This window comes from Microtus ochrogaster, chromosome 6 (assembly GCF_000317375.1).
Source record: "Microtus ochrogaster isolate Prairie Vole_2 chromosome 6, MicOch1.0, whole genome shotgun sequence".
In the NCBI taxonomy this organism is placed as follows: domain Eukaryota; kingdom Metazoa; phylum Chordata; class Mammalia; order Rodentia; family Cricetidae; genus Microtus; species Microtus ochrogaster.
In genome coordinates this window covers 44,310,010-44,337,167 of record NC_022013.1, presented here as the reverse complement: position 1 = coordinate 44,337,167, position 27,158 = coordinate 44,310,010, and the positions used below count along the sequence as shown (strand labels likewise).

The 27,158-nt window shown below is 44.2% G+C and overlaps 1 protein-coding gene across 2 annotated transcripts in view; it reads right to left on the bottom strand.

Moving 5' to 3' along the window:
- Positions 1-27,158, bottom strand: part of Ptprg (protein tyrosine phosphatase, receptor type G) — a 685,269-nt gene that overhangs the window by 214,809 nt on the left and 443,302 nt on the right. The window lies entirely within an intron of this gene.

Sequence of the window (27,158 nt, the reverse complement as noted above, 5' to 3'; positions counted from 1 at the left end):
AGACCCTCAGGAAGGCAGTGTTCTTGACATAGAAGGTCAAGCCTTTCTTCGTGGCAGAGGGGTTGTGAAGGTGAAGGCACACAAGCAGCGTTAGTGCTCCACGCTCAGATCCCAGCATTCCACCCACCACCAACACAGGCTGACATCAGCAGACTTCTTAAACATCCTAGGGAGAGGGCTGGAGAGCCAGCTCAGCGGTTGCTCTTCTAGAGGAAACAGGTATTATTCCCAGGATCCACATAGTGGCTCACAACCACCTGTAACTCCATAACTCTCCATTGGACACCTTCTTCTGACCTCCTGGGGCATTAGATACATAAATCATACATAGATATACATGCAGACAAAACACTCATAAATATATAAAAAGAACTGAATAAAAAATACAATCATAGTATGAATGGATTGGACTTAATCTCCCAGGAAATCCTGCTCCTTCAAAACAACAAAACAACCCAAAAAAAATCTCCTAGGTAGATGTCATCTCTCTCTGCTTCCGCTCACCCAGTTCCTAAATGGCATGCAATGGAAATGACGATCATATCCAAGCAGGGAACTTGGAGATTTGATACAAAACAATTAATTCCCAGAAGACACTCTGAACTCAAGGTGACTCCATATAGGCCAAAGGTGAACGGAGTCTGCATGACAGAATGAACTGAAATGCTGACGGAACGGTGACAGGTTCGTTTCTGAGGGGGAGACGAAGCCCACCATGTCAGATCACGTTCTAGAGACATTCAGGGTCTATGTAGATCGGGAAAAGAGGTAGATTCTTTTGTGACATTATTCTTTTAAAGCAAATTCATTTTCTTAAGACCTTGAGTTCTTACCAATGCTGCTGGTTTGGACAGCTTTAGACATTATGAATTTACACTAAGAAAAATCCACTGTGCAAGGTGTCGATTAAAACCACTGAGTACTGGGTCAGGTGCTTCATGTTCAATGCCACTGAACCAAGGAGGAAAAAAACCTCCACACAAGTATATTCATAAAATTACACTCCACTTTCCTTTGAGAACTTAGGCTCTCACAGTAAGTAGGTTCCAGAAAGCTTATCCTTCGGCTCCTGAATGGGGCACTATTGGTCAATGCACCACCTGAATAGCAGGGGACACAAAACGCATTAAGACTTCTTCAAGGGCACTCTGATATACAGCCCAGGACGGAAATGCATATTTGGAAAAGATGTTCAAGTCGAGGCTCCACCCACCTGGATAATAAAACGTCTCAGAAAGACACCACTTATACGAGTTGGAAATATCAATTTTCCTTGCTAGTGCTTTCGAACTGCAGCCTACTGAATTAAGCTAACATGCGAAGCTGTCGAAAGATAAGAAAGCAAAGAAATGGATAAAGTCGTACTGGGGGAAACTGGACTCTAGCAATTGCTAGTTGATGAGAAATTTTGCAAAGACAACGCTGTCGAACGTGTCTGGTTAATTCAGTTCACCATGACCTTGGTTTTGATCTATACTGAGTCCTTCTGACTTGAATCTCCAATTTCTGCATTTATTTTCAAAAGCCACACCCTACCATGGGGTGGGGGGGTGATGCATGCCTATAATCCTAGTATTTGGGTGGTTAAAGCAGGAGGCTGTGTAGGAAAATCTTAACTGAAACAAACAAAACAAAATACAGAACAATAGGAAAAGTAACACCCACCACAGAGTGCATAAATCTGGGGCATATTTGCTATATAGTAATTCCTGCCAAAGACACCTGAGGTGAGGGAAAGATCTGGAATGCCCAGTGACAGAGATGTCTAAGTGTGCCATACCCGCTAAATGCCCAGTGACAGAGATGTCTAAGTGTGCCATACCCGCTACCCAGTTCCACCAATAATTTAAATTTTGTCCCACAGGCCCCATACTGTCTCTGTAGATGACCTATGGCCATCACATCCTTACTTTCCTTCTATCACTGGGAGTAAGAGGCAGATAATGTGTCCCATGAACTGAATACGTAAGCGTGTAATTTCTAAGAATAAGGTTATCCTCTTACATGATCGAGGTGTAATTGTTACAATAAGAAAATTTCACATTGATGAGATCTGATTACCCAATTCTCAGTTCACTTTCAAATTTAGTAAAAGTGCCCAGTAAAAGCCCATTACAGATCATCTTACAGTTCTGGGTGCAGGATGTAACCTGGGATTAAACTCTCCACTAAGTGACCATATCCGCGCTGTCTGTTCCCACGGCCATCTGGAACAACTCCTTGACACTCGTGACTCTAAGAGTGAGATGCTTCCAGGACAGTCTACATGACACTGTGGTCCATCTCATCACAGTTTCTCAAGAGTGCATTCCGGTCGTATATTTTGTGCAAACTGTCACACGGCGCTGCCATCTTCATTCAAGGTACCAATCCTAATACTAGGACTGTTTATCTCAATTATTTCAAGGGTGACATGGGACAATCTTCTCCACTGAGGTTTTTTATTCCTTTGAAAATGTAAAGATCTTTGTGGGGAGAAAGGGTGAAACAATATTCCTACCCTGGTTTCTCAGTTTCACCCACTAGTTTTGGCATTCATTAATGATTTTCTAACTCTTTTTTTCTGTATTCATGAATAAGATCTTTATGCAAGGAGTATCTTTCTCTTCTCTAGGTTTACGCATGCATGTATTTGTGCATACAGACTTCTTTTGTGTGCACACAGACTTGCTGTAGCTTTTACTTTGTTCAATCTGCAATGACACTTATTCGAAACTGTATTATCTTGATGTGCAAACTGCCCCAGCTTCGCCCAGCAGGAGACCCTTCCAAAGGACTCCCTGCCATGCAACTATGATCCTATCATTCTCTTTGCTTATTGTTAACTCCCTCCTTCTTACCAGGCACACTGGTTTAGACCTAACTTAAACTTTATCAATCCCAGCCACAATAAAAGGCCATTTTATTCTAGTACATAGTGGATTCTTTTGGTGGGAAGAGTGGTTTAAAGACTCAGGAACTCAGTATTTTCCAAATGTGCTGAAAATAGAAAACATCATACCACGCAGTGGTGGCGCACACCCTTAATCCCAGTCCTCGGGAGGCAGAGGCAGGTGGATCTCTGAGGGTTTGAGGCCAGTCTGGTCTACAGAGTGAGTTCCAGGATAGTTGGAGAAGGTCCACAGAGAAATCCTGTCTTGAAAACCATCCCCCCCCCAAAAAAAATTGGTTCTTCAAGAACACATTATAGTTGAAGACCAAGGTATCCATTCTGAAAAGGAAAGGAAACTGAACCAACACTGTAAATGGATGTCATGTGACCTTTCTTTCTGACAGAGAAAGGCTGAAGGAAATTAAAGGAGAAAGCCACTGAGAAGGAGTGCATTGTGGGACAGTCATGAGACCTCTTAGTCAACACTTCAAAGCCAGGAGTGATTAGGATGGGCCAGATCATGTCTACCAAGTAGACTGAAAGAACTGGACCATCCTGCAGGTGTTCCTGTAGCCAGGTCAGGCGTGTCTTACCAAGAGCATCAAATGACATCATACAACATTTAGAAAGCAATAATTTACAGGGCAAGCAAATCACAAGGAAGCCTCATCACGGGCCAGGACACATGCGGTAATACAGGGGGATGCCAGCACAAGCTCTGCCATGTGGGATGGGCGCAGTGATGGATGACATCCTGCATGGCCTTGGGTGCTAAGGAATTACACAGAGTCTAAGGTACTCACAGCCCTTCTCCTACATGGCACAATTTCCCTATCACTTAAATCGACTCTAGGTGCAACGGGATTTAATGTATTTTTTCTTTCAATTTGCATCACTGTGCATGTAAAGTTGAATGAACCACAAACGATCAATCCGAAACAGGCTTAATATTGCTATTTTTCACACATTTATTGACCAGAAACAGGATATCAAATCCTGTTTCTACCGTTCATTAATGCTCTGTGAATAAGATATTACTATGAGTCTCAGGCAAGGAAAACAAGGGTTTGTGAGTCCAAATTTTTCAAAGCTCTTAAAGAAGAAAACCATATGTTAGTATAGGAAAGTAATCTTTTATCCTCAGAAATCAAGGTCTTCATCACGGTGCTTCCTTCCACCTGGCAAGAATATCTACTTAATGGCGACTCTGTGTAAGACACCATGGTAGATGAAGACACAGGAAATGCTTGGAAAGACTAAAGAGCTGTTAAAGAGCCAAGGTTAACTTTTTCTTTGAATGCCAAAGTTGGATAAATGCATGGAAAAAGAGCTTAAGGTCATGGCCAAATGAAATACATGGTAAAACAAAGCCTAAGTCAGTCCAGCCAGGGTGAGGATGGGACGTGTTCATGAAGGTCAACGCATTCTCTAATGTCATCCCTGTGTACCCTAATTCAGTGCTCAGGTGACCAGGACAAAGAATACAATGAAACTACCCTCATTAATCCAATCTAGAAAATTACTCGCAGCCATGCCCACAGAACTGTCTCTCAGGTGACTCCAGATCCCATTTAGTTAACGACCAAGTAAAACCATCACATACATGAAGCCATGTTCCAATTCTCCAGTTCTCCCAAGGCCATTAGCTAGAAAGATCTAGGCAGACAGAGCATAAGTCAGCTTGGCTCAAGGATGTGCCGGACACAGTGTTGGTCAGTATATAAACTATGAAACTGTTTCTGGAAAGAATACATTGAGTAGGGACACGGAGTGACTTGAATGAAGATTTGAGAGTGACAAAGTCATCAACAAATTCATGATGCCTTTGCTATGTCAAGGAATAAATACCAAGAGATAAAGTGGGATCAGGGCGCTAAAAGAACAAAGAGATTTAAGCTTCTGAATAAAGTCCTGGAAAGGTAGAAATAATATAGGACAAAGATAACATAAGGTGGCCAAATAGCTCCAGATATGATTCTGGTAAACACAAATTACATTTATTAAATTTTCTTTAATGCACAAGACACTGAACATTTTCTAACTGACTCTGGACTAAGACTATGACGCTCAGACAAACAAACAAAATAAGATTTATTTATTTGTCGGGAAAATGGTAAACAAATGTATTACGTATATTATACAATAATTCATAACACAGAGTTCCCAATGATCCAGGACACATATTTTATGAATAGTTATTTTTATTTTGGTGAATAAAACGTCTGGGCATGAGCGTGTGTGTGTGTGTGTGTGTGTGTGTGTGTGTGTGTGTGCGCGCGCACGTGCATGAGCACAGAAACCTTAGCAGGCCAGAAGAGGGTGTTGGATTCCTTGGAGCAGGAGTTACAGGTGGTTATGAGACACATATTGAGAGTGCTGGGAACTGTTCCAGGTACTGTAGTTATTTTTAAATGAATCCTTATGTTTTGTGGTAATGTTATGAGAAAGTTTTTTCTTTCACCTATGCTTAAGATTTAAACCATGAGAATTTACGAGTCCAGCAGACTGACTTCCATGAGGTACATGGGTCTTATCTACTCAAAGGTCTGAATGAGGTCTCTGGCAACGTCAGCCTTCAGATACAGGACTGGGACATTAAACTCAAGACTAAACCACATGGACCTGGGCATATCACATGATGAAAGCAGTCTGATCCAGTGACTTGACCAGCACATCTGTATTCCCCAGAATTAAGCTCCTCTAAGGTGAACACATCCTCAGTCACGACCCAGATCCCCTTTAGTACCCAGAGAGAAAACTGGGTACTCGGTGTGGCATCAGAGATCACTTGCTGACTGAATATTGTGTTCTCATTTATCTATTTTTTTGCATACATCAATTATGCAAAATATGAATTTCACTATGAAATTTCATGTGTATATAATAACTCAGATCATATCCGCCCCCACTGCCCCCTCGTTACTCCATTTCTTGCTGATTCCCCTCCTCTTTCAAAGTATTCTACCTATTAACTAACTCTTACGCCCCTGTTTGGTGATCCAATTAGTTTAACTAAAGTTACTTTAGAGGCATGGGTGTGGGGTTATTCACAGGAAAACAGAAGCTTGCTAGTGGCTACATCACTGAAGAAAATCTTTCTCCCCCAGCAGCGTCCTTTAACGCGCATGAATCCATAAAGCTGGCTAGGGCCTCATGAGATCCTCCACTCAGGGTCCCTATCTGAAAACCGGAGGCTATTCGCAGCCTGAAGATTCGCTAAGCAATGCTTTGGAAAAGTCGGAATAAAAGAGACAGCTCTTATTTTCCCATGAATCTCTACGAGCAGAAGCGATGTGTCAATGATGGTGAAATCGATTCTTTCCACATGCCAGCCAGCCTCCCAGGAAGTCATGCCAAAAGGTGTGGGCTCAAGCAGCCTTCATCGAAAGAGTATTTTTAGGAGAACTAAATTCTGAAGAGGAATTTTTGCCCACAGCATCTCTGTGGGCAAAGCGACATTCAAATGAACGTCCACATAAATGTTCTGAAGGCCTGCTTAATACCGCACGGATCGGCACACGACACCCTGGTCTTCAGCAACTCCTTTCTGCTTCGGCCATGAACTGTCCCCAGCTCCTTTGTAGCTGGAGTTCTAGTTTTTGGAGCAGATGATCCCAAAGTGCAGACTAAGTCCAAGGGCCAGCAGAGCAGGAGTTGGGACAACAGTGTCTACTGCCAAGACTCTATAATTTCTTTACTCTGTTACAGACATCCTCACAACTCCCGGTCCAGGGACAAGTTTTTGCATATCTCCTCTGATGGAGAAGAACCTGCATCCTCGAAGAAAAATGAAGCTGCATTTCCCAGGAATTTGCTACACATGATTCATGAAGTTTTTACCTCAAGCTCAGAGAAAGACTGGAAAGCAATGAGGCGGGTTCGGAATAACACATTCTGAGCTGGATCAGACGCTAACCCCTCATCACACATTTAGGGAAGGTGACAATAATCTACAGCTCTCCCAGGTAAGAGCTGCATGACAGGGAGGAAGGAAGCTACTGACATTCCCAAGAGTACCCTCAAGAAAAACTACAGCCTTGCATGCCTATTATTTATGAACTGTCTTCTATGTGTACGATGCTCCAGTAATTACCAAAGCAGTTGTGCTGTCAAGACCGGGGTGAACAAAGTCTGTCCCTGCAGAATCTACACCTACATCCCCAGTACTGGGGAGGCTGAGGCAGGAGGACTGCCTCAAGTTTAAGGCCAGTAGAGGTGCTACAGAGCCAACAGAATGTGTGATAAGGAGTTAGGGCTTGATGCAATTCAGTAAATGCAAAGGAGGACATAACTTGTGTCTGTCCACAATCTCCCTACAGAGACAGGGTCATGAAATAAATAAAGACATTTTAAAAAAAGAATTAAAACAAAAATAACAATAAAAATAGACAAGGTGGCACACACCAGTACCACCAGTGCTTGAGAGGCTGAGGCAGGAGGATTGCCTTGAGTTCAACTTTTTAGAACTTACTGAAAAAAAAGCAAAACCGAACAAGAAGAAGCTATCACTTCCTTGCAGACACACGGTCAGCTCTGAAGCCCAGTGGGACTCACCACTCCAAGCACACAGGACAGTGAAGATCCCCGGGTGCTTGTGGAACACGTTTGTTTTGCAGACACAGGAAAACCGCTGGTGTCTGTGCTCCTCGCAAAGTGAAACTTTGTCGGAATCGCTTTGTGCTTGGAAGGCAACAGCCACATGATTCACCGTGAAATGAAGTCTGGAAAATCATTTTGGATAAATGGGCCTATAAATTCAATAGAATTTCCATGACAACACAGAGTGCAACGCTCACCACAAATAAAAGGCTATCCATCATTCGGCACCAACTAGGAATTGGCAATATGTCTCCCACCTGGAAACGCAAGGAGCCCAAAGCTCAGGTTGTGACTTACCCGCCCCAACTTTCCACTATGCTTCACTCCTTACTTCTCATATGTATTCTCAACCCCATAATGGCCTGTGGGTGACACCGGGAGGCTAGGAAATGGCAATTAAGCGAAATAAAATTCGTACAAGCGCGTCACCGGTTGTGACTCCTTCCCTACTTCCAGCCAGAGGCCTCGCCGTGAGTTGTGAGCAAAGATAAGCAATGCGGATGGTTATCCACTATCATGAAAAGCATGATGCCAACACTCGGGATCTCCGTACGATACGATGGGAGGAGGGTTGGCTCAGCTGGAAAGCTGCTAGGGCACAAGTATTAGGACCAAGTTTGATCACTGGAATCTGTGTCAAAGTTGTCACGGGCATTGGGGCATGCCTATAACCCCGGTGTGGAGCGAGCAGAGACAGGCAGGTCCTTGGATTCACTGGTTAGCCCAGCACAGCCTGACTGATAAAGTACAGGCCAGTGAGAGAGGAGATCCCTTCAAATTAAAATCTGGACAGTGCTCCCGAGAAAGACACGTGAAGTTATTCTGTAGCTTAGAATCACAAACGACACACAAACACAAAGGAAAATGTTTTGTGCAAATTATGTCTGAGGAAACAGGCACAAGACACCCGGTGATGTCTCCAGCACTTGAGTTCTGTTGAATCCCAGCCACACCTTCGAGTGAGTCCACTCTTGGACATTGTAAGATGGGGACCACTGACCAATCGAGAACACCTGTAACAGAATGCTCCTTGAGCCACCTTTGAATTTCAGGTGTGGGCCCCTTAAAATAGGTTCAATTTGCAACCTCTCTGAGCACTGGACGTGTGGGGGAGAGCTGGGGGGCCGGTAGCAGGGGTGCCAGGGCCAAGCAAGCAGCCAGTGCTTATTTGGTGACTGCAGTGGTTACCCACCCCTCGCCCCAACCCCCAACCCCACAACACACACGACAGGAAATGTATTTTATTTCTGCATTTAGAGACATTTTCTTGCTGCTCCAACTCACAGGAACCAACTGCTGCAGAGAGATGCTTGCAGGAGGGGAGATCGTGAGACTATGGACACACCTTCCAACAAGGCTTCCCACGTCCTGCCATGCTGCCCAAGGCTAGGCAGGGCAACAACCCATGTCCATCACTTCTCACCACTTGGACTTGGATGTCTTCACCATAAAACTAGGCGCTCATAGCCCTTTTTAATGCTTGATTTCAATATCAACACAACAGGATTTAGAAGCATCTAGCAGACTAGTAAAGTAACCTGGTCGTGCATGAGTCCGTTTCAGAGAGGATTAAGAACGGGGAAAATACCTGCCCTGAATACAGCACAGGGGGATTCAGACAGAACAAATGACCAAAGGGGACACTGAGCACAGCATAGGCATGCCTTTCTCTCTGCTTCCTGGATGCCATGAAGGTGAACTGCTTTGCTCCATAACACCCTCCATTCCAGGACAAACTGACAGCTATTAAACCCTTCTTCTCTGTTTGGGCGAAAGCATCTCCATAGGCCCTGGCACCCATATACCCCAAGAATCTGGAAGGTTCGGGTGAAGGCTTCATTTCAGCCCCTGGCATCCATATACCCAAAGAGGAAGGAGGCTCCAACCCAAACTCCCACCCCTGAAGCTGCCTCAGTCCAGACGCTGCCCCTGAGAAAGTCCACCAAGGATGATCCCTCCGTAGAGATGCTCAAGACCATTCCCACAGGGCATTTAAACTGTCCCCAGAGAACAAACACATGGTCTCCTCAACTTCCCGTGGGGCCACCTAGGAATGTTGTGCTCTGGACTTGTTGATTTGGTTTGACTGGCTTATTACATCAGTGGCAGCGGATTCCCAGTAACTAGGAACTTAAACTTGACACTCCCTTACTAATTCAGATAGCAGGAGGAAAAGCTAACAAACACACTTTTTAAACACATACATTCAGTCCTGGTCTTACAGTCAGGGCTTTCATGGGAATCTGCAGGGGCTTAGAATACCAGAATGGGCAGGACTCAGTACATGCCAGAATGAAAAGGTGCGGGCTACAAAACTGTCCCCTGCAAGTGGCTCAAAGCATTCTTTGAGAAGAATATCCACGTTTTACACTTTCACTAAGGGTGGTGAAGAAGGCCTGAGATAAAGCCAGTTAGTACCGTGCCTGCCCTGGAAGTGTGCAAATGTGAATTTGAATGCCTAGCAACCATGTAAACGCACAACCAGGTTGTGGGCATCTGTAACTCCAGTGCCTGGAGACACAGATAGGCAGTCTACTGGTCCAGTCAGTTGGTGAGCCTCTGGTTCAGTGAGAGTGAGAGACCTTCCCTCAAAAGACAATGTAGAAATCAGTCAGAGAGGACGATGACACCCAGGTCAAACTCTGGCTTCCACATACACCTGCATGTACATCTATTGTGGGACCCTCACCCCTTATTCTCAATGGGGCAAGAAGAAATTTCCTAGCAGAATGCTTTCCCAGGAAGATAGTGGCCTTCCCCTCTCCCACCCAGGAGATTCCCAGCACAAGGTCACTTAGCTCAGCCCAGCCAGCCACCTGGTACAGGCTGGTAAAGATGGCCTAACTCAACAACAGTGGCCTTGCTCTAAGAACAAGGAAAAAGCTAACTTAACAGAATGAGAGGGAGCAAAAGTCCTTGTACCCATGCCAAAACATTTTCAAAGATTCTCTTTGTAGTTATGCCTTTAAAAGCTTACCCCACAGAGGAGATACAACTCCTCTCTACCTTGTTGTAACGGGGATGGAGATGAGTTCCAAACATGTTTGTATTATGCTGATTAAAACTTGCTTATTACAGTCTGGGCCTCTCTGGTGGTCTCTCTCTGGGGGTCGTAATCAGGGCACAACACTATGTCATCTCTTTCTTTCACACACACACACACACACACACACACACGCACGCACGCACGCACAAGCACGTACACACACATTTTCTTACACTATTGCTAATCTGAATTCGTGGACTTTCTTAGCTTTCAGCCACTGGATGGATGTTTCTAATTTCACTTAATATTGCTCTGATAGCCATTTAGAATAAAGACTTTCCCTCATCTTTTTCTAATGATGGCCATTTCATTACTCACGGAGGCTTTTTACTTAGGCAAATCAATGCTCTCCTACAGGCCCTGTAAGTGCAGAGGCAAATACATGTGTACCTGCTCCTTGGCGTTGTTTATATAAAGCAAAAAGCCCTTGTTCTACATAATGTGTCAGAGAATTAACAAAACAACCCACCAAGGAGGGAAAGGAAGCGATCAATCTTCATTGAAAGTTCCTGAATGTACACTGTCAATGGGGAAAGCCAATGTGCAAATTAAATACACCGCGAGCACATTCGATTTGCAAAGCAGCATGCCCTACAATGCTGCACTCATCACAATACCAGATGTGCCACACATGTGTGTGCAGGGGCTTAGAAATGAAGTGAGCAGGTACAGCTGGGTGAATGCCACCCACGAGTAGGGATTTTCTCAGAAGAAGAGAGCAAAACTAAGGTAGGACCCAGGAAGGAGTTTGTTTTGGGGATAATTTAAAACCCGTGCTAGGCTCGTAACAGCCCTTCTAGAAGACACAGAAACAATTAAAATAAGGAAAAAAATGGATAAAGAAAAACTGAGAAAGAGCAGGCCTGATTTTGGTTCCTTAGCTCTGGAGGGAGGAGGAGTAACTAACGGTTGGGTCTAGGGACACCATGCTGGACAGCAGTCTCCTTAGGCACCTGCTCTGAGGACCAGAGCCATGTCATGGCGGGTGTGTGTGTGTGTGTGTGTGTGTGTGTGTGTGTGTGTGTGTGTGTGTGTTTCTATTGCTCCTCTCACTTGTCATCTGTGAGTGCCACGAGTCAGATGACCCAAGCTCCCCAACACTGAAGGGATGCAGAGGTAAAGAAAAGACAGTGTCTCTGTGATAGACCACATCAGCTCTGATGGGCGTGTTTGCTGAGTCCCTACGAATTCGGTCATAAAGAGACACCACGCAAAGCCACCTATGAGAACTGGAGAGGAAACAGAGCTCCATGCCGGGCAGGGTGCAGCAATGTCTTAGAAAGAGACCACCTCACCAGAGACTAGCGCTGGGTTACAGAACCGCAGCAATAACATCTGGCGGTGAAGAAAAGACATCATTAGGACATGCAAGTTCCCCACCACTTTGACGATAATCTCAGAACAGTCGAATCCAGAGAGGCAGAAGGCTAAGAGGACGCCACCTAAAGCTTGTGGGGAGGGACTGGGGAGTTGGTGTCCCACGGGGATAGAGCTCCGCTTAGACATGAGAACAAGGTTCTGGAAAAGAGTGGATATTCTGCATAGAGTGAACATCCCTGAACTGCATGCTTAACTGAAATGATAAAACCATAATTGAAATGGCAAATCTTATTTACGTGCAATTTACTACAGTTGAAAAAATAAGAATGAGCCATTGGAAAAAAGTAAATAAAAATGAAAAACTGAACGCAAGCTCTACCACACTAGGTATTGATGTCAGGAGCAATCAGTTCAATTTCCCATTTCTGAATGAAAATGAGAGGAATCTAACAGCGAATGGGGACAGCTTCAATGGATTTTAGGTTCCCATGCATCCATTCAAAGTCTGGGGCTAAGATTTAACACCACAGAGAAACAGAAATGTCACAACTACAGAATCTCAAACGTTCTCCTTCTCCTCCCTTCTTCTTCGTAATTATCAGCATAGCATAAACCTCCTAAAAATACCTATTTCTGTTGAGCTGATTACTTAATTCTGAATCACTTAGTGTGTCATCTCAAAGCCTTTCACTGGTGGCTTTTCTGACCTTCCCATTCCAGCTCACACTCTTCATGTCCGAAGTTTCACCAAGAACATTTTGAATGAGGAGATGGGAATGGAAGAGCATCACTGTGAACACCTATAAGCTCTTTTAGACAGTTCACCCCACCATCCACCAGACTGTCAGGCAGAGAATGCTAGCGTGTGAAGCCCACTGGCATTCTCTAATACCCAGTCACTGCCAAACGAGCAACACTGGTGTTAACAGGAAGCCAAGCCATGTCTCCCAGGCTCGAGTGGGAGTCCCTCTGGCTAGAACATTCTGGGGCTCTAAAGCAGCAATTCAACCCCCTTTGGGGGTAACAGATATATCCTGCATATCCGCTATTTACAGTGCAATTCATATGAGTAGAAAACTGACAGTTATGAAGTAGCAATGAAGTGATTTTATGGTCACGGGTCACCACAACATGAGGAACTGTATTAAAGGGTCACAGCATTAGGAAGGTTGAGCACCATCGTTCTGAAGGGTAAATCTTAGTGGGTTGTTGCTACTAATTTGAAATAAAAATAAAGTTCAAAGAGATTAAACGCAAGAAAATATCAAAGCATGGCTTTATGAAGGCAAGCATCTACAGGACACAGACAGCCCCTAGTCATGCTTGCAACTGGCTCTGTTCATCACCCATACTAAACAGCTGACCGATACACAAAGTGTCTAGACAGGTAACGATAACTGTGATCAAACACATGGTTCCTCAACTTGTCTCAGATCTGTAATGCAGAACCTCACACCCAGTACTCTGCATAGGAAGCCGGGTTCGGAATCTCTAAACTTACCAATCAACTACCACTGAAAGTCTCCTGACCAACATATTAGAGCAGAGGGGAGTTAAAACGGACAGATATTTAAAACTGGCTGCCTTCACTGGGATTGGAGTACTCGCTGATATTACAGAGGAGCTCAAAAGAACATGTCAGAATAAAGCAGGACCAACGCCAGGTTCACTGCCAATTAATAAGAGAACAACAGGATAAATTGAGTAATGCCTGTACTATGGAGAACTAAGCAGAAATGAAAAAGAATGGTCTGATCCACACTTTTCAAATAAAGGGGAAGATGCGGAAATTCACAGACAGGGAGGGACTACCACTAAGAGATTTAACTGTTGCTTCTTCAGAGACCTGAAAATGCAGGGTTGAAACGAAGAAATGACCTTGAACAGATAGATGCAGTACTCTTTAAAATATCAACAATATACGCCACCAACCTCAGAGGAAGATGAAGAGGGACTCGGCATTACACAGGTGACAGGATGTATAGTCAGAGGGAACTAGATAGGAATGTATCTGCAGGCCAATCCATCGTCCCAGGACAATCTGAGTCACCCCAGGGAGGTCCCAGAGGGAGTGTATCCATGTAACCAGTATGTATGCAGATGCTGAGGGAATACGGCCTCCAAGAATCGCAGAATGTACTCATCGGGTACATTGGTACTTCTAGATAACCAATGGCTATCTAGAAGTTATCAAGACACACGTGCATTCTGTTCTAAAGCCTGTGAACTGTCTGGGAAAACGCACGTGAATATTTTATGGAGAATTCTGCCTGCGTACAACGCCCTGGAAGAGGTGCTGTCTTACGATTACACTAAAGACCAGAAAGGTAGGTTTGGACAATGAGGAATCGCTTCAAGAACACACCTGGTTTCCTGACACCTTCCCGTACTTAATTTAAACACATCTATCTGAAAGTTCGGAGCTAGTATCTACGTAGGAGAGGGAGCATCTGGCATTTGTCTGAATTTGGGAGACCTCACTCAAAATGATGACTTTCAGGTCTATCCATTCACCTGCGAATTCCATGACTTCATTTTTTATACTTGAATAATATTTTATTGAGATTATGTGTCACACGTACTTTCCATTTGTCAGTCCACTATTGTGATGGAGCAGGAAGGAGCGCAGATGAGCAAGCGTCTCTGTAGCAAAAGACACAGTCTTTGGGAACAAGCCTAGGAGGGTACTGATGCATCATGGGGTAGACTTCTTTCTAGCTTTTGGAGGAACATCCACACCAATCTATACACTGGCTGCACCAGCCTGCCCTTCCACCAGCCACGAATCACTGTCCCCCTTTCCCTAGGTCCATGTCAATGTTTGTCATTTCTTCTCTTGATCTGAGCCATTCTGACTGGGTCATGGTAAGAAAGCAGGGCAGAGGTGATATGAAGAGGGTTGAGGAATATAGAGATAGGAAGAATTAACTTGAGTGGGAGTGGGAAGGCAGGGTGTGGGGTGTGGTCACAAACACTAAACATCTATGATGCCTGTACAGAAATGTACTATTACAGAAGCTTTCTGAAGCACATACATACAGAAAAAGAGTTTAAATGAAGTTTAATTCCTATACAGGGAATATGCCTCGCTCAGAAGACAGAGGCTATCAAATAAAATGCTCAGTGCCAAATACGAGTTTCTTTCCTCCCAGTTCTTAGGCAGAAGTATCATGGACACATCTCCCTCCCTCCCCGCCCCCCAAAAAACAATACAGGCTATTGGTTACCCTCTAGGATTTGATGGATGATTGACAGGACCTGGAGATAAACATGCTGGTTTTGACCTGGGAGCTTCATGCATACTGGCTAGCCTTCACAGTGGCAGCAGGTCCTGTGCATGCTATTGGAAAAGAAAAGGAATTAGCACATCTGGGGACAGTATGCACCCAGACGTAAATTCTGAAAGCCACAATAAAGACTGGTCTAGCAAGGGATCGCCACTGGCCTAAGAGTGGCAGGGATGATTTCAGAGTCACCAGTATCTTTCTGATTATATTTAAGGCCCACTTCACAAGATGGAACTCACGCTTTGCAATGTTACCTGAGTCAGGAACCCGTGCCTGCGTAGGTCATGGGCCCAAGGGAAGAACTGATTACAACACAGTATTAACGTGCTCCTAAAAGGTTACGTTTATAACCACGGATTAGTGGCCCTCACAACTCTCTCCAGGGGCTTCTTTTTATAGCAGAGGGTGATAACTATAGAGGCTCAGAATTGGTTAAAGCACAGCGTATAAGAGATGGGGAATGCCTAACACTTAAATGGGACATTTATATCACAACGTTCCACTCTCAAAAAAAAAAAAAAACTCAGAAGAAAAATTTCAAGAGGCAGAGGACAGTTGTGGTTCTTGACCATGACAGGGCTGTTGCTCATAAGATCTCAACAGAAGCTGACTACATTAACAAGAGTTGCACAATATCAAGTCAGCCAAAATGCCAGTGTGGATGGGGGAGGGGCTCACAAAATCCCACCCATAGCTGAGGAGCTGTTGGCAACTGATGGTTGTTGGGATGAGGAAGAACCAGTTTTCTTTAGATGTGGTCCCTGATAGGCTGTCTATGCTCCAAAGCCTGGACTTAGCGGCTTTTCAAACAAAAGTAGTAATGCGTACTATTAGAAGGGAAAAGAGGTGGTGAGGTATGGGAAGAGACACAAGGGAGAGAGTGGGGTGTATGGAGCTGATCAATACATACTGTATCCACGTATGAAAATCTCAAACAAACTGAGAAAGGACGAACACAGCTGGTGAGCAGGAAATGACGGTCTGCAGACTTCTGTTCCTCCATAACAGAAATGACTCCTGGAGACAGCCGTTCCCCCATACAGTGCAGGGTCATCTGCTGTGGAGTCCTTAGGTGATGACAATGACCTGGATGCAGTTCAGGAAGAAAAAGCTCCTGGCCTGGGGTCAATCTCAAGTTCAGGTATTGAGGCACTGCCATGCAGGAGTTAGAGCCATGTCCGAGGTGGGAACCTCAGTTGAAGAAATGCCTCCATGAGGCTGGCTTGCAGGTGACATCTATGGGGCTTTTTTTTGATTGTGGACTTGATGTGGGAGGGTCTAGCTCACTGTGGGCAAGGCCACTCTTGAGCAGATGATCCTGGGATGTATGGGAACGGTAGCTAAGTTTAGTCTGGAGCACGGCAGTAAACTCTATGACCTCGATTTTAGTGAGTTTCTCTTCTGGTTTCTCTGGGTGATAAACTGCTACCTGAAAGAATAACAGGAGATAAATGCTTCCCTTTGAAGTTGCTTTCGGTCACGGTGTTTGCCACGGCACCAGAAAGCAGACAAGGACAGTGGCTGTCACCCACGTGTGCGCTCTCTCTCTCTGGATGACTTTGGTTAGAATCCGCTGTGCCTACCTGACAGTGACTAATATCAAATGATGTCACCCAGCTGCTACCTGGGTCACACTGACCAACTCTACCCGGGATGGACCCGTGGTTTACGGCGAGCAGCTCAACTCCCTGCTGGGCAAGGACAGAGGCAAGAAGAATCCACCAGAGATACTTCTTGAGTGTGAACAGTGTGTGGGAAAGGAACACAGGCTGCTGTCATGGAAATGACACAGAATCAAATACCCAGTCTCCCTGCTGAAAGAAACCACTGCTCACTACTGCGTTCATGGATAAATCACACATACAATGTGTTACTAATATCACACGGTACTGATATATGGGAATTTATTCATCTAACAGTTTAGAACTTTATATCATCTAATTATTATGTGAAGGTGGGAATGGGGTACACCAGCTGCCACACAATGAAGACACAACTGTCATGGAGAATGTGATTGGGTAACTGTGATTTCTCACCATGCTTTCTGAATTGGACTGAGACAGGAAATCAGGTCGTCTCCATGAGGAATTGTATGAAAGGGGAAAGACATCCGGGCATGCATGGCCAGGTATTCAGAAGGGTTTCTGGCAGGCAGGGGTTAGATTTTTATTCAAAGTATTATACCCCAATTTAATGTCTTGAGCTTTAGGCTGGTGCACTGGGCCTTATTACTTTTTCAGCTGCCTCCACCTCCAGGGTATTTAACAAACTGGCTAAGGAATTCCTACCAAAGGATTCCACCACCCCTCGGGCTGTCTGCTCAGCACAGAGACCCCACTTTCCCCTCCCAGTCTGGGGGGAGCAGAGTGATGGGAAACTTGAAGCTGTCTATGTTCTCTGAGCTCTGAAAGGTGTATTAAGACTCACCTGGAGGTCTCGGGCTTTGCGGTTCAGGAATGTTAATAAGATGATAAAGGCATTTCCTCCTTTTTCCTGAGGTGTGTGTTTGTGTCTGGGTGAGTGGACACATGTATGAATGCACAGGCAGGTGGAAGGCAGAAGTCAATTGCAGGAGGTCATTCCTTTTCAGGAACCATCGATCAATATCTATTTGCAGACAGGGTCTCACTGAACCTGAAATTTACTGATTATTAGGCTGGACCTCTTGGCTACTGAGCCCCAGAAGTCCACTTGACTCTACCTCCCAAGTGCTGGGACGACAGGAATTGTGCCATCAAACCTAGCTTTTATGTAAGTGCTGGGATTAAACTCAGGTCTTTAGTATTGAATGAGGGATACTTTACCAACTGAGTTCCATCCCCAGCCTTCCTTCCAGGCCAGTGGCACCTTGACCTTGGTTCTCAGGGTGTAAACCTGCCCTGTACGGCACTGATATTCTAGTTGAGTCTTCATAGCTCAACTTCTACATTCTGGTTTCAGTCTTTTTAGTTATGATCAGTATACAAAACAACAATAGCAGTTGTCGTCAGGGGCAACACACTGGCTGGTGTAAGGACACCACACCATTGTGTACCATGTAGACGACTGGACATGACTCAGGAAAGGGTTGTCCAAACACAGTCACCTTTGAAGGCACACTCCTCCCTATGAGAGAAACACTCTACCACCTTCTTGAGCAGTAGAAAAACAGCGTAAATCTGATGATAGACTCCACTCAGAACTTCCCAGCCACACTCCAAAAGCCAGCTGCAAACAGCTGTGGCTTTTCAATGTAAACCATCACTGGTCTCACAAACTGTCCTGTAGGTGTGGTCAGGATAAGCACGCCCTTCACCTAAGGACAAGGAAACATTAGAATCTTGATGTTAATAGCAAATATATCCCAAATGAATTACGTGACTCATTTGATTTTTACTGAAAGCAAGAATGGTCCCTTTACTGGTCAGAGAAAGGGTCTGTAGCTTCCATTCATCCCAAAGAGTGCCTGTCTTAAAGAAATCAAGTTGTTCAATGCATGTGTCACGGGGTTTTTACTTAGTCTCCATCTTCGCTGAATCTCACCTTCCCATGCCCATGTGTGGTCTCAGAGCTCAAGAAGCCTTCTTCATACCCAAGGCACCCACTCAGAACAGATGTGAAATCCAAGGAAATGCATAGCATCATAAGAGCCCAGTTCAGCCACAGTATCCCTCCCTTCTGAAGTCAAGGGTTCTCAAGCAAGCTGGCTCTGCCCCTCGGGAGGACTTTGATAGTGTTTGGAGATGTGCCACCTTGGAAACAGTATGCAAAGGATGCTTTTAAATCAGCTAACATTATTACCAGGAGATGATACCAAGTCAGTCCTGTGTACACAGGGTGTTGATGTTCCCGTCTGTCCATGGCTGGATGAGGACATACACGGTCCTTGGATATGAATACAGATTCCATGTATGATGGAACGGTTGTTCAAACCTTCAGAACTCAGTCATATGGGCTGGAGATTGAATTCTGTCTCTTTCATTCACGAGGGAGTTGGATTAAAAGATTTATGGCTTGCATCATGCCCTCCTTCTGCCCTTTCTAACAGCGGTTGTTGTCTTATTGGGAAATAGGGTCTTTGAAGCCAACTGGGTTAAGAGAAGTTATCAGAGCTCAACAGGATGGTGTTCTTGTAACTAGGAGAAACTTGTTCTGTGCAGTGATAAAAGTAGGTGACATATGTAGGATCCACGGAGTGTCAAAAGTTGCCAGCACACTGTCGGAAGCTAACAGCATGGAAGGCATCGCTTCCGGCTAACTGAAAAGCCGACCCTGCCAACACCCTCATCTTGAACTGCTGGCTTCTAGAATCAGAAAAGGAAACTCTCTAGTCTCACTTAGCTCCTGGGTAGTGCTTTGTGAGGGTCGCTGAAGGGATCGGGACAATCTTAGTCTTCGACCTGTCAGATAGATGAATTGTGACAGTATTTAGTGCTAAGTTTTACAAGCAGCTGAAAACACAGAGAAAAGAAGCCACCTTAAAGTCAAACAGACAAAAGCGGCACACCCCTTAGCAGCTGGACGCCCCTCTGTGGCACCTGCCCGTTTCTCCTAGGAAGCTTGCAACAATTCAGAATGCAAAAAAGGAAGTAGAGTGCCATCTTTAAAACATGCATCCTATAATAATAGCACCGTAATGATCACCACTTTAAAAATTGCAAAGCAGTGGAAGTGTGGGCTCAATTCTGCTAATACCTGAAACATAATTGAGCCTTAATTACAATATTAAGCACAATAGCAATTTATGATGTGAGTACATCAATTTCAGAAAACAAAACTAGGGAAGCTTAAGATATAGTTCTACCTGGAAAACTCCTTTGGATCATGTTCCAAAACTCAAATTTGTGCCTATGTGTAGGAGGGAGTATTTCCTGCCCATTGTGCATCAGTGTCCCGGCCTGCTTTCCCAACAAATGCCAGAGCACTGGAAACCCTTTGTTTCCAATAAGGTCTATAAATGTGTCTTTGTAAATACCATATATACTCATGTGAACGCCTGTATGGTTCTGCCATGGGCATACTAAATGGTCTTTGAATGGCTCTCTTATGAAGCAAGCATGTTGTCATCTGCTCGATAAAAGGCAAAATGATACAGTTCTGTCCAGACTGAGAAACAGGACTCCATAAAGCCTGGGATAAAACTAGACTCGCTGAACATAGCAGACAATGAGGACTACTGAGAACTCAAGATCAATGGCAATGGGTTTTTGATCCCACTGGACGTACTGGCTTTGGGGGAGCCTAGGCAGTTTGGATGCTCACCTGGATGGAGGTGGGTGGTCCTTGGACTTCCCACAGGGCAGGGAACCCTGACTGCTCTTTGGGCTGACGAGGGAGGGGGACTTGATTGGGGGAGGGGGAGGGAAATGAGAGGCGGTGGCGGGAAAAAGACAGAAATCATTAATAAATAAGTAAGTAAATAAATAAAATAAACAATAGATTCCCGTGTTTCCATCCTATTTTTTTTTTTTTTTTGGTTTTTCGAGACAGGGTTTCTCTGTGGCTTTGGAGCCTGTCCTGGAACTAGCTCTGTAGACCAGGCTGGTCTAGAACTCACAGAGATCCGCCTGCCTCTGCCTCCCAAGTGCTGGGATTAAAGGCGTGCGCCACCATCGCCCGGCTCCATCCATTTCTAAGCATGAAAGAACTATTGTGTCCCAACAGAACCAGTCAGCTGTCTCGATCTTTACTGTGGTTGACCTTGCCTCTAACACATATATTTTTCCATACGAATCAAGTCAAGGCAGTATCAACAGGGCCGCCATACTTCTTAGTATGACTCTTCCTCACATCATCTGGCCTGAGCATCTTTGGAGGCAAACACTATTAGGAAATGGCAAGCTAATCAGATCAATTCATCTTTAGAAATGGGTCTAGAGCCAGTAACATGTGGGCAAACTCTTCTAAATAAATGATCAATAAAAACCAAGTGAACAGTGCTTAATCAACAGTGGAGCTTGGCTGTTACCATGGGTATTCCAGGAGACACTGCAGGCAAGTAGGTGTGTTCCTTTCATGGAGAGCTATGGAAATTTTAGGCTTATCTTGTACACTTTCCAAGAATAATATTCTAGCATAGTCCCAACAATGAAAGTGTCATGATCATGATCAGGCAGCAGAAGACAAAAAAAAAAAAAAGACTACAAGACTACAACCAGCTAGGCACTGAATTCTGGGTTATTAGGAATGAGCGATGTTTAAAAAAAAAAAAAAACAAACCTCCTTTACATCTTATTCTGGTGTCAGGTGAGCCCAACATTTTGACTTAGACAAAATTCAAGCTTGAAAAAGGTCCAAACAAATTACAAATCAAACTTGCAAATCAATCTCTCTTAAGTAAACTTAAAGTGCTATGGTGGCCAGCAGGCTGCACACGCCTGGTTCTGAATGGTTTCTACACAGGTGTACACACATGTGCAGCTCATCAAGCTGCTCCCTTTCCTATCTGAACACTTTGCTCCTATGTAGCTTGTGCTAAGAGAAAGTTAAAGAACATTCTCACTGTGTGGCAGCTAGGATACAGAGCTAGAAAGTCAATGGAATCAACTACCAGTTGGAGACTCATGACCTTGAAAGAGCAGCGACAGGAAGGTGTCCCTATTTCAGTTCACATTTAGATGAGGAAAAACCTCGGAGGAGCACCTACAGTTCCCGGAGGATCCTGCAAAGTGTGCTGGCCCTGGCTGGCTGGGCCCCCTTTATCCCCAGCACCACAGGTGTGAGGCAGATGCTATGCTTATCTTTCTCACAGCAAACAAATTTATGCATTTGGAATTCTAAGCACCAGGCAGAGGAGTTTTAAATGTATTAAAAGCAAGGCACTGAAGTTCAAAATACAGATAATCGCTTACAAATTACTGATTTCCTTTGGAGTGCAATTACATTTATAAATATGAATACAGTCTATATTAAACCATGAAAAATGACACTCAACTATCTGTCAAGAGTTTGACATACCCTTGGGAGAATTTTTTTTTTCAAACTTAGTTGAATGCACACTAACATACTTCTTTTGTCGAAGTGAATTGAAATAGGGAAAGCAAATGGATTGAAGAAACTTAGGGATAGCTTAATAACTGACGCATGATTAAGAACCGAGCAATGGCTACTCTGGAGTCTCCCCCTTTTATGCTAATAGAGTAATATGTAAATGAATCTGAATCTGACTACCAGCAAACAAAACAACAACAACAAAAACTTACCAATACAGACACATGTGAGATATTTTCCTAGGATCATTCTTTCTTAGGGTGTTTTCCGTTTCCTTTTTAAACAGGGCTGGGCTTTGCCTGGTTAGAGAAGTCTAGAAACAGCAACCTGTACAGCCACTTCCTCTCTCCTCTTTCTAATGTCAAATATCAAGGGAGCGAAAGGCTACGCAAACATACCAAACTATGAGCATAATAATTCTAAATAATGGGCCTGCCCGCCTGCATGCTTGCCTCTCTTCCTCCATCCCTTCCTTCCTCCCTTCGTCTGACCTTCCCTGTAACGTATTCACTCTTCACAATATGCCCATCTCAACTGTTGCAATTTTCTGCATGTGCATGAAATCTCTCTACTTTTTTTTCTTGATAAATCAAGTATGCAATAGTATTAGCATAGTGTGTTTACTCTCAAAAATGGAATATCAGATACGGTAAAAGTAATAAAACATTTCAAAGAAGCACACTCATATTTACATTACAATCAGGTAATAACACACAAAATAAATTCCAGGTGAGCTTCAAGGTTAATGACAGGGCATAATAAAAACATGTATTAAATAATATGAATAATTTATAATTTTCATGTTTACCCTATGTCAGATTTGATTACTTCCAACATGTTTTCTTTTTTTTGGATTTTTTTTCCCCCAAAAGAATGGACAAGAAGAAATACGTTGATTGAGCCATTTGTCTGTTTAGGGAGTGGTAGTTTAGTGACACACATAATATTAGTATACAGGTTTATCTGTAATGGCATACATAAAATGCAATTGATTGCAACATGCCGAAAGCAGGGGATGCACATAGGTTTGCTATCCTGTTCTTTCAAACAATACATGTGACCTCCCCTGGCTCACAAGCTACATGGGCATTCCAGCTGTAAAGAATACACTGAATATTAATAATGGTTTCTGTCAATTGAAAAGTATCATAAAACTAGCTTCTTAATATATACTTTTCCCCTGGAGCCTAATTGGTTTAGTGCATTGCCTCAAATAAGAGGGCAATTTGATCCAATGTCCAAATTCACCTATCTGAGCAGATAAAGAAAATATAGATTCCTAAGCCCAAGATGAGAAAGCCGACTGGGTCTAGGGTAGAGTATCAGGATTATCATAGTTTAATATGGTAATTCCAAACCAAATAATTTATGAGCCTAACTCTGAGGAGCTCCAACTTGGTACGTATAAACAGTCCAGACAGCTCTGCATGCAAATATTCAACGCAGCGAATCATTGGTTTGGTTCAAGGTTTCTGAAGCATCACAAACACTGGACCATTGCCGAGACTCATCTCGGATATCTCGCTGTTGCCAGCATCCCAGAGATCCAGCAGCACCGCTCCTGCCTGTGCTCCATCCCGTAGACAGGGGAGATGTTGGGGTGGGCCGCCTCAAAGGACTGGATCTGGGCCCAGATTGTAGCTGAGTAGGGTACCCAGGCCGCAGCCTCTTGTGTCACCAACACATGCGGAGAACATTGTTTTATTAATATCCCAAATGAAAAATTGGAAGGTGAGGCGGAGGACATGGTCCTCAGGTTTGGCCTGAAGTAATTCTATGCCCTGTGTAAGGAGCACCAGAAGGCTGTTCTGTGGAGCAATCTTTTTGTACACTGTGAATATGTATTACTCTCATTTGCTCATAAAAAGCTTACGGGCCAATACCTGGGTAGGAAGAGGCTGAGATCGGGAACCAGACTAGGAGAATTTTGGAAAGAGGAAGGGCAGAGTCAAAGAATGACCAGGAAAGGCAGAGAACCTGGATGAGAATGCAATACTGAGACAAGGCACCAAGCCACGTGGCAAAGTATAGATAGAAACAGGGGTTAATTTAAGTGTAAGAGTTAGCTAGTAACAAGTCTGAGCTATCAAGCGAGTATGTATAAGCAATACTCAGCATCTGAGTTGATTATTTGGGGCTGGTCAGTTGGGAGGGAAATGTCCGATCACAAGGCTGCACCCAAGTCCAGATTCCCCTCAGATAAGAATCCCTGCACCACCCTTTAGGGGAAGTTCCTTCGGAGACAACCAGTGACACAAAGCAGGGGTCTTCTGAGAACTGCTGTGGATGGGCGAGGATCTAAAACAGTGATGTGGCAGGCAAAGGCAAAGACAAGAGCTTGCCTGAGAGCAATGCAGGACGAAAGGAGCCAGACACTGACATCTGGTACTAGAGCTCACATCTGGTAGCCTGTCGCATCCTGGAGGTTTTCAGTTCTGTGACCCACGATGTGCTCACAGTATTGTTTTTACTTTGCTTGTGATGGATTCTGTAGTTTTCGACCACACAGAAGTGCTTTCCCCTCTGCTGACTACAGGATTGAGGTCAGCTTAGGAACTTGTTAAAAGCGTACTTCTGGGCAAGTCTATGAGACTGTTTACAGAGATGATGGGCATGTCTATCAGCCAATGGAGGGAGAGGATGCTCCTTAAGCCTAAATGTCACTATCCCCTAGGCTGGGAACACAGACTGAACAGAAGCCAAAAGTCTGAACCCGTCTTTGCTCTAAGATGGGTTGTTCTGCAGTAGGTGAACCAATTTTCCCAATACTCCATCACCCGAGGCCTCGAACTTCAGCTTTTAACCTTCAGATTAGGTACACACTAGCCATGGGAGAAGCTTCTAGGCCTTCAGCCATGATCTGGGCCTGTGACACTGTTTGGTTTTGGTCTCAGCCTTCCAGTTTTGTGGTCCAGGGTCTCTGACTTGAAATATCTAATAAATCCATGTGGGCAGACATTCTACTGGTTGTGTTCCTCAGGAGAACTCTAGCACCGTATTTCTTCATTTCCTTGTTTAGAAGCTGGCACGGGTCGGCCTCACAAGCCCCTTCCAGCCTACACCTACATTTATCTCTCACTCGGATCAAATGTTCTTTATCCCAAAGCGGATTTTTCAGTTTCACCTACTATCCCCATTGTATTAATTTCTCTGTTGAGATTCTGCCTCGTTTCTTAGGCTCTTGGCATCTCGGCAAGGCTCCCAGCCATCTCCCCAAACCACTGGGCGCTTTCGAAACTCCCCCAGTATCACTTATATCATAGATTAAATTACTTCTGCTTTCCTTCCCCCACCTAATTCTCCATGTTGACAGTTTTCAAGGTCCGGAAGAGATTCTACATAGTCCCATCTAGAAATGACTTGCTGGCACAACGTCAGTTCGCTTGACTTAACAGCTCACGTGACAGAAGTCCTCATGCCCTTTTCTGTATTTCCTGTGACATGCCAGGCAGGGACAGCATGGTAGGGCCTGTGCGACATGCAAATTCTCCAGAACTTTCTATCTACCTGTTCCACTACTTCAAACCTTTTCAACTTTCCTAGATGCTCACTCTACATGATGGCTTGTGCATCTATTTTTTTTTTAAACAGATGCAAGGCAATAAACTCCTACATGTGATAGAGTATAGAAGTTACTGAGTAAAGGTGTATGTGAGCACAAGAGACCGCAAGCACCACTCAAAAGAAACCCTGGGCAATGACATGTATGCAGCAAACCAGAAAGACATGTTTGCCCCTGACAAGGAAGTAACAAACTGATTTCTAAATAAGCCCTTCTCTATCCAGTACACCAAACAGCCGAGCACCTCATTGCTTTACTGGGAAATGGAGAATTCTACCAAAGAGCTGACATTCAAAAAGTCCAAAAGCCTGTACAGTCTAAAGCAGAAGGTCACACAGCAATATCTTCCTCTGGTTATACAGACACCAAACCAACAGGGAACAGCTATGGGTCTGAGCCAACTAAAGGGTATGAAGGCATTGTAAAAAGAGGCGTTTAAAAATACACTTTTTATTATTAAAACTCATGTAGGATTTTCGCCTTATCATTCCAACTTAAGGTTATCAACTTCAAATTTGTGTCCAAGTTATCTTCCCTTTTACTGTCTTCTCATTTAGTTCATGAAGCATTCAGTTTTATATTGTGTCCCTTTGAAAGGGGCACGGGAAACGGGCAGGCCACTTGTCCCAGCTCATCTCAGACTCCTTTCCCTCCTCGCCTTTATCGAGAGGAAAGTATGTGCTTTCCTGGGCAGATTCTGAACGACAATGTTGAGCATCTTGGTTCTTTGCAGGGGGTAGAGCACACTTTCGGTACAGACAAAATAAAGAGCTAGGGCAAAGAAAGCCTAGAGTATGTCTGGCCGTGCATTCCAGATGGAAAATGAAGAACACGGACATTACAGACAGTGTCCTTCCGCTAATAACGGCGCTTACTTCCATTCTGGGATCTTTAAGCAGTGAAAAGCTGGGGGGCGGCAGGGGGAGCGCCACAGATTAAGAAGGAGGTAATAAGACAAAGTAAGTTTAATAGAAATGACTCCCCTTCCTGTTGCAAACTGTGGTGTCTACACACAGCTAAAGAGGGAAATCACCTCTGAACAGCTACCGTTGGTGAACAAGGCAAGGACAAGGGCGCCTGCCTTTTATGTTTTAATTAAATTAATTAATTAACTTTTTTTTTGATACACAGTCTCTCTTTGTAGCCTTAGCCAGCCAGGAACTCACTGTATGAACCAGGCTGGTCTCGAACTCACAGAGATCCGTCTGCCTCTGCCCCCTGAGTGCTGGGATTAAAGGTGTGCACCATGACTCCAGGAGAAGACTTGGCTTTCTAGCTACACTCTATGTATTTAGTGGCCAAGCATGACTTTGGAGAACTATGGATACATTTTAGACTTTTTGTTTCTATATGACCAAACTCAAAGTAATAGTAGCAGAATATTTCTAAACTTCTAAATTATTAAATAACAGTATTACCCATCACCACCTGAACAGTTTTATTTTGGTCTTTTTTTTTTTTTTTTTTTTGCCCTCAAGGATGGGGGCATCTACAGACACTGCC